This window comes from Oncorhynchus kisutch, linkage group LG25, assembly GCF_002021735.2.
Source record: "Oncorhynchus kisutch isolate 150728-3 linkage group LG25, Okis_V2, whole genome shotgun sequence".
In the NCBI taxonomy this organism is placed as follows: Eukaryota; Metazoa; Chordata; class Actinopteri; order Salmoniformes; family Salmonidae; genus Oncorhynchus; species Oncorhynchus kisutch.
In genome coordinates this window covers 29,049,930-29,063,336 of record NC_034198.2, presented here as the reverse complement: position 1 = coordinate 29,063,336, position 13,407 = coordinate 29,049,930, and positions in this window count along the sequence as shown.

The following is a 13,407-nucleotide window of genomic DNA, read 5'->3' as shown; positions in this document are numbered from 1 at the left end:
GGGTACTGGAGGACCGGAGTTGGGAAACACTGTGCTAGAGGAAGTTTCCATACATCAGTGATTTCCTTTCAGATCCATGAAGGGAAATGAACAAGTGCATACTTTGTGAGAAAGGAGAGATTATTGGAACGCAATCCCAGTGAGATGTAAAAGGTTGCCCCAAAACAACAAGGTGGTGAGGTCTCTCTGTTACCTTTTTCACACCATCGTGCTGACCCTAACCTTACAGTGCTGCTAGCCTGGCTCTGATATTTGGTGCTGCCCTGGCTCTGATCAAGCAGCTGAACACCTTATTGACAACTTGGCATGTCAATCAGGGTGTGGCTCCAAAATTAAACATATTGACGGAAGTTTTACTTACTATGACATGTGGTTGTCGTACCTTGAGTTGAATGAACTAACTATAAGTCGCTCTGGATAAAAGTCTCTGCTAAATGACTAAAATGTCATGTAAATCTACACCTGTCAACCAAATTATTTAATCAACGTTCGACAGGTTAGCAGTAAGCTCTTTTCCCAAACAGCGGTTTGCAGACATGCACTGCACAACAACAAAAAGTTATCATTCAAATGTATGACGGTTTCGTGTAATTTGACCTTCGCTGTGAAACTCTGGACATGTTGGCCTGTACGGATCACAACAGAAGCTGGGGATGGAAGAAGGAAGAGGAATGATTAGGCTATTCAATTAAATAAGTAAATGTAGCGATCTGTATTCACTTGACCTGATTAACTCGCACTGTAGAATATGCAACCATTGGGCATCCCTATATGGTGGATCAACTCAATGATTTGTGACATAGATAGTAATGGGTGCGGTGTAGAGCCTTTGGGTGCGTCCCAATAATATCTCCTTTCTCCTGAAGTTTACACTTGTTCACTACTTTCCACAATTCTAAAAGCATTAGATCGGTGGAGTCATTGTGAGGGAGTTCCACCATATTTCCTTTACCAGTCATTTCCCTTCAAATCAGTGAAGGGAAGTGAACAAGTGCACACTTTTGGAGGAAAGAGAGAATAGAGAAGTACCCTTGGACTGTAAAACCTCTACATACTTACTTACATGTATGTTTTGTAAACGTCTGTCCATAGTTTGGAGGGAGCTGCAGCACAAAGTCTGATGAGTTGGTGTTCTTCATGAGGGCCAAGCCATCCACTGCTTTGGACTGCAGAATCTTTGACTCCCAGAGCTACAGATGAAGGAAAACTCATTTGGTTTGCTAGTTAGTTAGTTGATTTGACATAACATAAGCTGTGTTTAATATGATTGCAGTTCTAGTTCCATATGGCCTCTGCTCTTTTCTTGATTTCAACATGTAGCTTCAAAACACCACACTTCAATGTGATATATTCTGAAATACTTATTAACTCCCTTTATGACATAAAATAAGTAGTCAAGTCCACTGTGCGTTACAAAGCGAAGTCAATAGTCCATTGGTCAGGGAGGACTAACATTAGCTAGAAGATCGTGCTCACTGGTGAGGTATCGCCTTATTCCAATGGATCGAGTTAAGAGCACTTATTTCAGTGTGCTCTGTAAGCCACGCCCCAGTGGGCAGAGCTAGCTAGGCAAGTTGGATTGAGACACGTTTTAATACAATAAAAAGCCTCTAATTTGACATTGATTCCACCATTGTAAAAGACCAGTGTATTGCAGATCATTTCATATTTGACTTAATAAGTAAAATATCTTTGATTAGTAAACACGGAAAACAACTCGCAAGAGAGTCCCAAACAACTCGCAATAGAACATGCCAAAAGCTGACCAGAGGGGGGCATCATTTACTCAGCTACCTAAATTATTGGGATCATCTGGTTACCACCAGTGTTGTGAATACATTGAGTTCATTGAAAAAACAAACCATTGGACGTCTTTTCACACTGAGATGTGTGTGTCAAAGGTCCGCGTTGGGTCTGTGTAAACTATGCGATTATATTGGAGACAGGTTTATAGCAGTGAATATCATGTTTACTCAGCTAGAGATTGAAATAAGTGGTGTTTCTTTGAAAAGATGGGCCTGGCTGACATGAAAAATACATTAAGAGGAAAATATCCACAGACTCTAGAGGCTGATTATCTTTCTGCACACCTGTGTATTTACAATGCTGGCTGCCATGGTTAATACAAAACGCAGGACATTGAACGGTATTTTATTAGGATCCCCATTAGCTGTTGCAAAAGCAACTGCTACTCTTCCTGGGGTCCCAACAAAACATAATACGGAATATCAATAGACAAGAACAGCATAAAAAAAATGTAAGGTACACGTAACCTACATATCAATGCATTCACAAACTATCTAGGTCAAATAGGGGAGAGGCGTCGTGCCATGAGGTGTTGCTGTATCTGTTTTTTTAACCAAGTTTACTGTTTATTTGAGTAATAGGAGATGGAATGAAGTTCCATGCAATAAGGGCTCTATATAATACTACGCTTTCTTGAATTTGTTCTGGATTTGGGGACTGTGAAAAGACCCCTAGTGGCATAAGTGTGTGTAAATTGACGATGCAAACCAAGAAGCGATGCAGTCAGTCTCTCCTCAACTCTTAGCCAAGAGAGACTGGCATACATATAAATACTATCAGCCCTCTGATTACAATGAAGAGCAAAACATGCCACTATGTTCTGGGCCAGCTGCACCTTAAATACCTTAGGTATTTCCATGCAGCACTGAACCACACGACTGGACAATAATCAAGATTAGACAAAACTAAAGCCTGCAGAACTTGCTTTTTGGAATGGGGTGTCCAAAAAAAATCTGTACATCTCTTTATTACAGCCAGACCTCTCCCCATCTTTACAACCATTGAATCTATATGTCTAGACCGTGACAGTTTACAATCTAAGGTAACGCCAAGTAATTTAGTCTCAACTTGTTCAACAGCCACACCTTTCATTACCAGATTACGCTAAGGACTAGAACGTACGGAATGATTTGTACCAAATACAATACTCTTAGTTTTAGAGATGTCCAGGACAAGTTTATTACTGGCCACCCATTCCAAAACAGACTGCAACTCTAAGTGTTTCAGTAACTTCAATAACTGTGGTTGCTTATGCGTATATGGATGAATCATCAGCATACATGGACACACATGCTTTGTTTAACGCCAGTGCAGGTCATTGGTGTAAAAAAAAAAAGGGCCTAGAGAGCTGCCCTGCGGGAAACTACATTTCACATGTTTGACATTAGAGAGGATTATTTTAAAGAAAACCCTTTTGAGTTCTATTAGATAGATACAGTTGAAGTCGGGAGTTTACATACACCTTAGCCAAATACATTTTAACTCAGTTTTTCACAATTCCTGACATTTAATCCTAATAAAAATTCCCTGTCTTAGGTCAGTTAGGATCACAACTTCCAGTGAAATGTCAGAATAATAGTAGAGAGAATGATTTATTTCAGCTTTTATTTCTTTCATCACATTCCCAGTGGGTCAGAAGTTTACATACACTCAATTAGTATTTGGTAGCATGCCTTTAAATTGTTTAACTTGGGTCAAACGTTTCAGGTAGCCTTCCACGAGCTTTGAAGGCCTCCTTGCTTGCGCACACTTTTTCAGTTCTGCCAACAAATGTTCTATAGGGTTGAGGTCAGGGCTTTGTGATGGCCACTCCAATACCTTGACTTTGTTCTCCTTAAGCCATTTTGCAATAACTTTGGAAGTATGCTTGGGGTCATTGTACATTTGGAAGACCCATTTGCGACCAAGCTTTAACTTGAACTTTTAGCTTTAACTGATGTCTTGAGATGTTGCTTCAATATATCCATAATTTTCCTCCCTCGTGATGCCATCTATTTTGTGAAGTGCACCAGTCCCTCCTGCAGCAAAGCACCCTCACAACATGATGCTACCACCCCCGTGCTTCACGGTTGGGATGGGGGTCTTCGGCTTGCAAGCATCTCCCTTTATCCTCCAAACATAACGATGGTCATTATGGCCAAACAGTTGTATTTTTGTTTCATCTGACATTTCTCCAAAAAGTACAATCTTTGTCCCCATGTGCAGTTGCAAACCGTAGACTGGGTTTTTTATGGCGGTTTTGGAGCAGTGGCATCTTCTTTACTGAGCAGCCTTTCAGGTTATGTCGATATAGGACTCGTTTTACTGTGGATATAGATACATTTGTACCTGTTTCCTCCAGCATCTTCAAAAAGGGCCTTTGCTGTTGTTCTAGGATTGATTTGCACTTTTCGCATCAAAGTACATTCATCTCTAGGAGACAGAGCGCATCTTCTTCCTGAGCGGTATGACAGCTGCGTGGTCCCATGGTGTTTATACTTGCGTATTATTGTTTGTACAGATGAATGTGGTACCTTCAGGCGTTTGGAAATTGCTCCCAAGGATGAACCAGACTTGTGGAGGTGCTGGCTGATTTCTTGTGATTTTCCCATGATGTCAAGCAAAGAGGCACCGAGTTTGACAGTAGACCTTGAAATACATCCACAGGTACACCTCCAATGAACTCAAATGATGTCAATTAGCCTATCAGAAGCTTCTAAAGCCATGGCATAATTTTCTGGAATTTCCCAAGCTGTTTAAAAGGCACTGCCAACTTAGTGTATGTAAACTTCTGACCCACTGGAATTGTGATACAATTAATTATAAGTGAAATAATCTGTCTGTAAACAATTGTTTGAAAAAGTACCTGTGTCATACACAAAGTAGATGTCCTAACCAACTTCCCAAAACTAAAGTTTGTGGAGTGGTTGAAAAACGATTTCTAATGACTCCAACCTAAGTGTATGTAAACTTCCAACTTCAACTGCTCTGAATCCACGATATAGGAGGTTGAAAAGCCATAACTAGGGTTGCAAAGAGTCAGAAACTGTCAGGTAAATTTCTGGAAATTTTCCATGGGAATTTGGGGAATTTTGCTAAATTCATCAAAAAAAGTTAGCTTATAAACAGTCAACTTTTTTTGTGGGATACACAACGCAATTCTAGGTCTTGCGGCATATTTTGGTTTAACTTTCCCCAATTCAATGGAATTGCAACCCTCTGCATTAGAGGTTGACCGATTATGATTTTTCAACGCCGATACCGATTATTGGAGGACCAAAAAAGCCGATACCGCTTAATCGGCCACATTTTTTATTAATTAATTAATTTGTAATAATGACAATTACAACAATACTGAATAAACACTTATTTTAACTGAATATAATACATCAATAAAATCAATTTAGTCTCAAATAAATAATGAAACATGTTCAATTTGGTTTAAATAATGCAAAAACAAAGTGTTGGAGAAGAAAGTAAAAGTGCAATATGTGCCATGTAAGAAAGCTAACGTTTAAGTTCCTTGCTCAGAACACGAGAACATATGAAAGCGGGTGGTTCCTTTTAACATGAGTCTTCAATATTCCCAGGTAAGAGGTTATACAGTGCCTTGCGAAAGTATTCGGCTCCCTTGAACTTTGCGACCTTTTGCCACATTTCAGGCTTCAAACATAAAGATATAAAACTGTATTTTTTTGTTAAGAATCAACAACAAGTGGGACACAATCATGAAGTGGAACGACATTTATTGGATATTTCAAACTTTTTTAACAAATCAAAAACTGAAAAATTGGGCGTGCAAAATTATTCAGCCTGTTTACTTTCAGTGCAGCAAACTCTCTCCAGAAGTTCAGTGAGGATCTCTGAATGATCCAATGTTGACCTAAATGACTAATGATGATAAATACAATCCACCTGTGTGTAATCAAGTCTCTGTATAAATACACCTGCACTGTGATAGTCTCAGAGGTCCGTTAAAAGCGCAGAGAGCATCATGAAGAACAAGGAACACACCAGGCAGGTCCGAGATACTGTTGTGAAGAAGTTTAAAGCCGGATTTGGATACAAAAAGATTTCCCAAGCTTTAAACATCCCAAGGAGCACTGTGCAAGCGATAATATTGAAATGGAAGGAGTATCAGACCACTGCAAATCTACCAAGACCTGGCCGTCCCTCTAAACTTTCAGCTCATACAAGGAGAAGACTGATCAGAGATGCAGCCAAGAGGCCCATGATCACTCTGGATGAACTGCAGAGATCTACAGCTGAGGTGGGAGACTCTGTCCATAGGACAACAATCAGTCGTATATTGCACAAATCTGGCCTTTATGGAAGAGTGGCAAGAAGAAAGCCATTTCTTAAAGATATCCATAAAAGGTGTTGTTTAAAGTTTGCCACAAGCCACCTGGGAGACACACCAAACATGTGGAAGAAGGTGCTCTGGTCAGATGAAACCAAAATTGAACTTTTTGGCAACAATGCAAAATGTTATGTTTGGCGTAAAAGCAACACAGCTCATCACCCTGAACACACCATCCCCACTGTCAAACATGGTGGTGGCAGCATCATGGTTTGGGACTGCTTTTCTTCAGCAGGGACAGGGAAGATGGTTAAAATTGATGGGAAGATGGATGGAGCCAAATACAGGACCTTTCTGGAAGAAAACCAAATGGAGTCTGCAAAAGACCTGAGACTGGGACGGAGATTTGCCTTCCAACAAGACAATGATCCAAAACATAAAGCAAAATCTACAATGGAATGGTTCAAAAATAAACATATCCAGGTGTTAGAATGGCCAAGTCAAAGTCCAGACCTGAATCCAATCGAGAATCTGTGGAAAGAACTGAAAACTGCTGTTCACAAATGCTCTCCATCCAACCTCACTGAGCTCGAGCTGTTTTGCAATGAGGAATGGGAAAAAATTTCAGTCTCTCGATGTGCAAAATTGATAGAGACATACCCCAAGCGACTTACAGCTGTAATCGCAGCAAAAGGTGGCGCTACAAAGTATTAACTTAAGGGGGCTGAATAATTTTGCACGCCCAATTTTTCAGTTTTTGATTTGTTAAAAAAGTTTGAAATATCCAATAAATGTCGTTCCACTTCATGATTGTGCCCCACTTGTTGTTGATTCTTAACAAAAAAATACAGTTTTATATCTTTATGTTTGAGGCACTGTAGGTTGTAGTTATTATAGGAATTATATAGGACTATTTCCCTCTACACCATTTGTATTTCATTAACCTTTGACTATTGGATGTTCTTATAGGAACTTTAGTATTGCCAGTGTAACAGTACAGCTTCCGTCCCTCTCCTCGCTGCTACCTGGGCTCGAACCAGGAACCCAACAGTCACCCTCGAAGTAGCATTACCCATGCAGAGCAAGGGAAACAACCACAGGCTCAGAGCGAGTGAAGTTTGAAACGCTATTAGCGCGCGCTAACTAGCTAGCCATTTCACTTCAGTTACACCCGCCTCATCTTGGGAGTTGATAGGCTTGAAGTCATAAACAGCGCAATGCTTGACGCACAACTAAGAGCTGCTGGCAAAATGCACGTAAGTGCTGTTTGAATGAATGCTTACAGCCTGCTTCTGCCTACCACCGCTCAGTCAGATACTTGTATGTTCAGTCAGATTATATGCAACGCAGGACACGCTTGATAATATCTAGTAATATCACCAACCATGTGTAGTTAACTAGTGATTATGATTGATTGTTTTTTACAAGATAAGTTTAACTAGCTAGCAACTTACCTTGGCTTACTGCATTCGCAGTAACAGGTTGAGAGTAACAGGCTCCTTGTGGAGTGCAACGGTCGTTATTGCGTTGGACTAGTTAACTGTAAGGTTGCAAGAATGGATCCCCTGAGCTGACAAGGTGAAAATCTATCGTTCTGCCCCTGAACGAGGCAGTTAACCCACCGTTCCTAGGCCGCCATTGAAAATAAGGATGTGTTCTTACCTGACTTGCCTAGTTAAATAAAGATTAAATAAACGTGTAGTAAAATAAAAATCTGCAAAATTGGTGTCCAAAAATACCGATTTCCGATTGTTATGAAAACTTGAAAATCGGCCCTAATTAATCGGCCATTCCAATTAATCAAGTGTCTTCCATCACTTGTACAGCTGATTCTCAAGATCTTGCACACTAATGAGATGCTATGGAGCCCAAACTACTACACTGTCTGAGCAAAGGACTACATGCTTTCTGGTAAGTTTGATTACGATACTGGGTGGGGTGAATATATTTTGACATACATCATTGTTTTTGTTAACTAGTAAATAGTAGCCTACAGCAAAGTGTGTTTAAATCATTTCTAACTTGTTAACAATTTCTGCTAGTTAGTGTTTGCTAACATGTGGGTTTTAGCTTGCTTGAGCCTGCTAACTGAGGAGCGTTTATTCAGCTGTTTCCATACATTTTTCATTTTAAAACATTAATCTTACAAAAGGAGTTGTTTAATCTAACTGCTTAACTTTTTATCATTGAATTGTATTTTTCTTATTCATTTTTTCCCTAATCTTCACAGGAAAATTCCACGGGCAATATCTGATGTGTGGAGACATTTCTCTGCAGCTAATGTAGAAGGAAAAGCTGTGTACATTTGCAAATACTGTGCCAAATCATATGTGAAGACTGCAACAAAGATGCAGAATCATCTGGCCAAGTGCATAAAGTTCCCTCAGTGCTCACAACAAGCAACCTCTGACAAAACTCCCTCTACTTCTATTCGACGTGAATATAATGAATCAGACATCTTATCGACAGCAACAGCTCATGGTCCTCCTCGAATCAGAAGGTTTTTTGACTCAATGGAGGAATGTGGTCACAGAAATGCTGATGAATGTCTTGCTCGAGCTGTGTATGCAACTGGTTCACCTCTGATGCTCACAGGCACTGTGTATTGAAGAGATTTCTGAATGTTCTACACCTAGCATACACCCCTCCTACTCAATTGCTGGATGCAGAGTTCAACAGAGTTCAAATGAAGGTCAAGCAAATCATTGAGAAAGCAGACTGTATTGCAATCATCTCTGACGGTTGGTCGAATGTTCGTGGGCAAGGAATAATTAACTACATCATCTCCACCTCTCAACCAGTATTCTACAAGAGCATAGACACAAGGGACAACAGACACACCGGTCTCTACATTGCAGATGAGCTGAAGGCAGTCATCAATGAACTTGGACCACAGAAGGTATTTGCTGTGGTGTTGTCATCATGTTTGATAGACTCCTGGAGGGGAAGGGTCTCTCCAAGAAACAACCATATCACAGTCTGCCGATATGGACAGCCCCAGCAAGAGAATCCTCCTGGATGATGTATTTTGGGAGAGAGTGGTAAGCAGCCTGACTCCTGAAACCTATAGCAGTAGCCATTGCACAGATTGAGGGAGACAATGCCATCCAGTCTGATGTTCAGACTCTGCTTGCAGAAGTATGAGAAGAAATCCGTACTGCCCTGCCTACTTCACTGCAGCTCTGAAATTCATCAAAAAGCGAAGACTTCTGCCTGAAGCCCATACACACCGCAGCATACATGTTGGACACCAAATATGCTGGCAAGAGCATTCTGTCTGGTGTAGAGATCAACAAGGCCTACGGTGTCATCACTACCGTGTCTCGCCACCTTGGCCGGGATGAGGGCAATGTTCGTGGCAGTCTGGTGAAGTACACTTCCAAGCAAGGGCTTTGGGATGGAAATGCAATATGGCAGTCGTGCCAACATATCTCATCAGCCACCTGGTGGAAGGGACTTCGTGGATCGGAGGCTCTTTCCGCTGTTGCCTCCATCATCCTCTAAATCCCACCAACATCAGCCACCTCAGAGCAAAACTTGTCCTTGTTTGGGAACACAAACACCAAAGCACGCAACAGGCTGACCAATAAAAGGGTTGAAAGATTGGTGGCCATCAGGGCAAATTTGAGGCTTTTTGAGCCTGACAACAAGCCATCCTCAACAAGGTTGGAAAGTGAAGGTGAAGATGAGGCCTCAGAGTCTGATGTTCAAGAGATGGACATTGAGGTCCAGGGAGAAGACATGGAAGCCTGAGAGGAAGACAACCAAAGCTTGAGTTTCTAGACTGTCATTTTACAGATGTCAAATATTTTTGTTAGATGCGATGGATCATTGGGGATCATTCAATATTCCCTTTCTTTTGTTGTTCAATGAAATCATCCCATGTGAAGAGTCAACTCAATTAATTAAAGTTGAATTTTTAACTAAATAGTTTATTTTGTTTCTATTGGAAGAATTAAGGTAAAAGGTTTATGTTTCTGTCTCCATATGATAAATATATCCAACGCAAAAAACATATACATTTAAATGGTATTAATATTCATTTGCATATAATTTCCATTAATTCCCATATATTCCCGTTAATTACATGGAAAGTTTCCACCTCTGAATATTTCCCAAAATGTGCAACCCAAGTTTTTTCACAAACAGGTTACGGTCAATAATATGAAAAGGCTGCACTGAAATCCAACAGTACAGAGCCCACAATCTTCTTATTATCAATTTCTTTCAACCAGTCAGTCATTTGTGTCAGTGCAGTACATGTGGAGTGCCCTTCTCTATAAGCATGCTGAAAATCTGTTAATTTGTTTACAGAGAAATTGTATTTGGTCAAACACTATTTTCTTCCCAACAGTTTGCTAAGAGCTGGCAGCAAGCTTATAGGTCTGCTGTTAGAACCAGCGAAGGCCACTTTACCACTCTTGGGTAGCGGAATGACTTTGGCTTCCCTCCAGGCCTGAGGACAAAGACTTTCCTCTAGGCTCAGATTAAAAATATGACAGATAATATGGTAGCTGACTCTGTAGCCACTCCTCAGTAGCTTTCCATCTAAATTGTCAATGCCAGGTTTGTCATTATTTATCGATTTTTCCACCTCTCCCACACCAACTTTACACAATTCAAATATGCAATGCTTTTCTTTCATTCTTATTTTTTTTATGCATGAATACAATTGCTCACTGTTCGTTGTTGGCATTTCATGCCTAAGTTTGCCCACTTTGCCAATTAAATAATCGTTAGAATAATTGGCAACATCAAATGGTTTTGTGATGAATAATCTGATTCCATGAAAGATGGAGTTGAATGTCTTTCTGCCCATAATTTCATTTAAAGTACACCAAAGTGTTTTCCCCTAATTCTTTATATAATTGATCTTGGCTTCATAATACAGTTTATTCATCTTTTTGTTGAGTTTAGTCACATACTTACTGAAAATTGAGAAATTAATCCAGTCAGATGTGCAGCCAGACTTATTAGCCACTCCTTTTGCCCCATCTCTTTCAACCATACAGTTTTTAAATTCCTCATCAATCCATGGAGCCTTAACAGTGCTGTCAGTTTCTTAACAGGTGCACGTTTATCAATAAATTGGAAGAAGCAATTTCATAAATTCAAGTGCAGCGTCTGGATGCTCCTCATTAAATCACATCAGACCAACAAATATGTTTAACATCATCCACATAAGCGTCACAGCAAAATATTTTGTATGATCTCTTATACACTATTTTAGGCCCAGCTGTTGGAACTTTGGCTTTCCTGAATATAGCCGGATACAGCTTTAGAATAAAGTTCTACAGTATTAGTAAAAATGTGATCGATACATGTGGTCTTGTTCCTGTAGTGTTCGTAAACACCCTGGTAGGTTGATTAATAACCTGAACCAGGTTACAGGCACTGGTTACAGTAATAAGCTTCCTCTTGAACGGACAGCTTGATGAAAACCTGTCAATATTCAGGTCCCCAAGAAAGTATACCTCTGTTTACATCACATACACTATCAAGCATTTCACACATATTATTTAGATAGACTGTTAGCACTTAGTGGCCTATAGCAACACGCCAAAAGAAAAGGCGTTAGATGTGCCAAGTGAACCTGCAATCACAACACTTCAATAACACTTGACATAAGATCTTCTCTAAGCATTACATGCATATGGCTCTGAATATACACAGCAACACCTCCCCAGAGGCATTTATGTCTCTTCTAAAGAGGTTATATCCTTGTATTGCTACTGCTGGATCATCAAATGAATTATCTAAGCGAGTCTCAGAAATTGAACCTATTTGAATGTTATTGGATGATAGCAAGTTATTGATTTCATGAACCTTACAAGGCTACATATATTCATATGGGCTATTTTCAGCCCTTTCCTGGGAGGCTTATCAGAGAGACATAATACTGAAAAGAGCAAACAACGCAAGAGAAAAAAAATACAAATCAGCAGTCCATTAATCAATTGGTGTGTTTGTGCAGCGGGGTTGAAGCACAGAACCCATAGGCTCGGCTCTCTCATCCCTTCGTGGATTCTGGGAGGGAGGGTGGACAATGAGCCTGTCATAGCGGATGTAAGCAATGTCCCCACACACTCTGGCAGCTTTCATGGCTGGGATCAGTTCTTTCCTCTTCTGGCGCACAGCTTCAAGATAGTCCTTGTTGAGGAAGATATACGTTCCTCTCAAGTTCTTGGCTCTTTCCAGAAGAGCTACCTTGTTCTTGAACCTCAGGAACTTGACCACCATCGTCCTGGGCCGGTGGTGGGTTTTCCAGTCCTCCGGGTACGCTCCACCACAATCTTCCTGTGGTCCATCTTCAATTTCTTAGAGAAAATGTCCCTGTTTCAACTAATCGAGCTGACCCTGGGAGAACTGCAAACTGTTCTTCAGGTCCTGGACCTCTCTGGTCAGGTCGTCCATTCTTTTATTAGTAGAATCTAAGAGTATTTGGACAAAACACTTGAAGCCATTTCCTTGTTGTAACAAGGTCTCTTTTTGTTAATTAAAAAATATCCTTCATGTGTGATAGAGAGACACCACTGTCCTCAACGGTACTCCCGCTGGCTTTGGTCTTTGTCATGGTAGCTAGCAACGTAGTTTACGCTGTCACTCTTCGCAGTTCCAGACAGGGCAGGTCACAGGGAAGACTGAACACAACAAACAGCCGGGATCTAGACAGCCACAAACCCGGGACTATCCGCGGTCCCAGCCACAATGGCTAACTGCGTCGTGGGCTGCGTTCATGAAGACCCTGCTAGCTTAGGACAATATGCTGCTAGCTAACTGATGCCAACTGAGTGGCGGGATCCAAACTAAGAAGCTAGCTATTTGCCATGAACTTTCCAATACACTTTCAAACAACAAACTTAAAAATAAAATACAAATACAGAGTTCTTCCATGGTGTCTTTATGACATCTGACCATAATATATGGTCTGTATCTCTGTCTTACAGAAAGTCAAATAAATATTTGTGCAAACTGGAAGTGTGACTTCTTTCCCCAATGATTTCCTAAGGCTGAGGTATTTTGTCAGTTATTCCATGACAAGATGAGGCTGAATGCCAAGACCACAAACAAACATACACACAAAATACAACTAAATCTCATTGGTACATGACTGTTCAGTCTGTTGAATATTCCATCAATGAAAATATGGATTTATTGTCTGGACAAAGGTTTTATTTAAAAGGGACACACACAATAAAGGAAGTTTAGAAAATAAAGTTATTAACAGAGCATTGGGCCAGTCACCAAAAGGTTACTGGTTTGAATCCCTTAGGTGACAAATCTGTTGAATGTGCTCTTGAACAAGGCACTTAACCCTAATT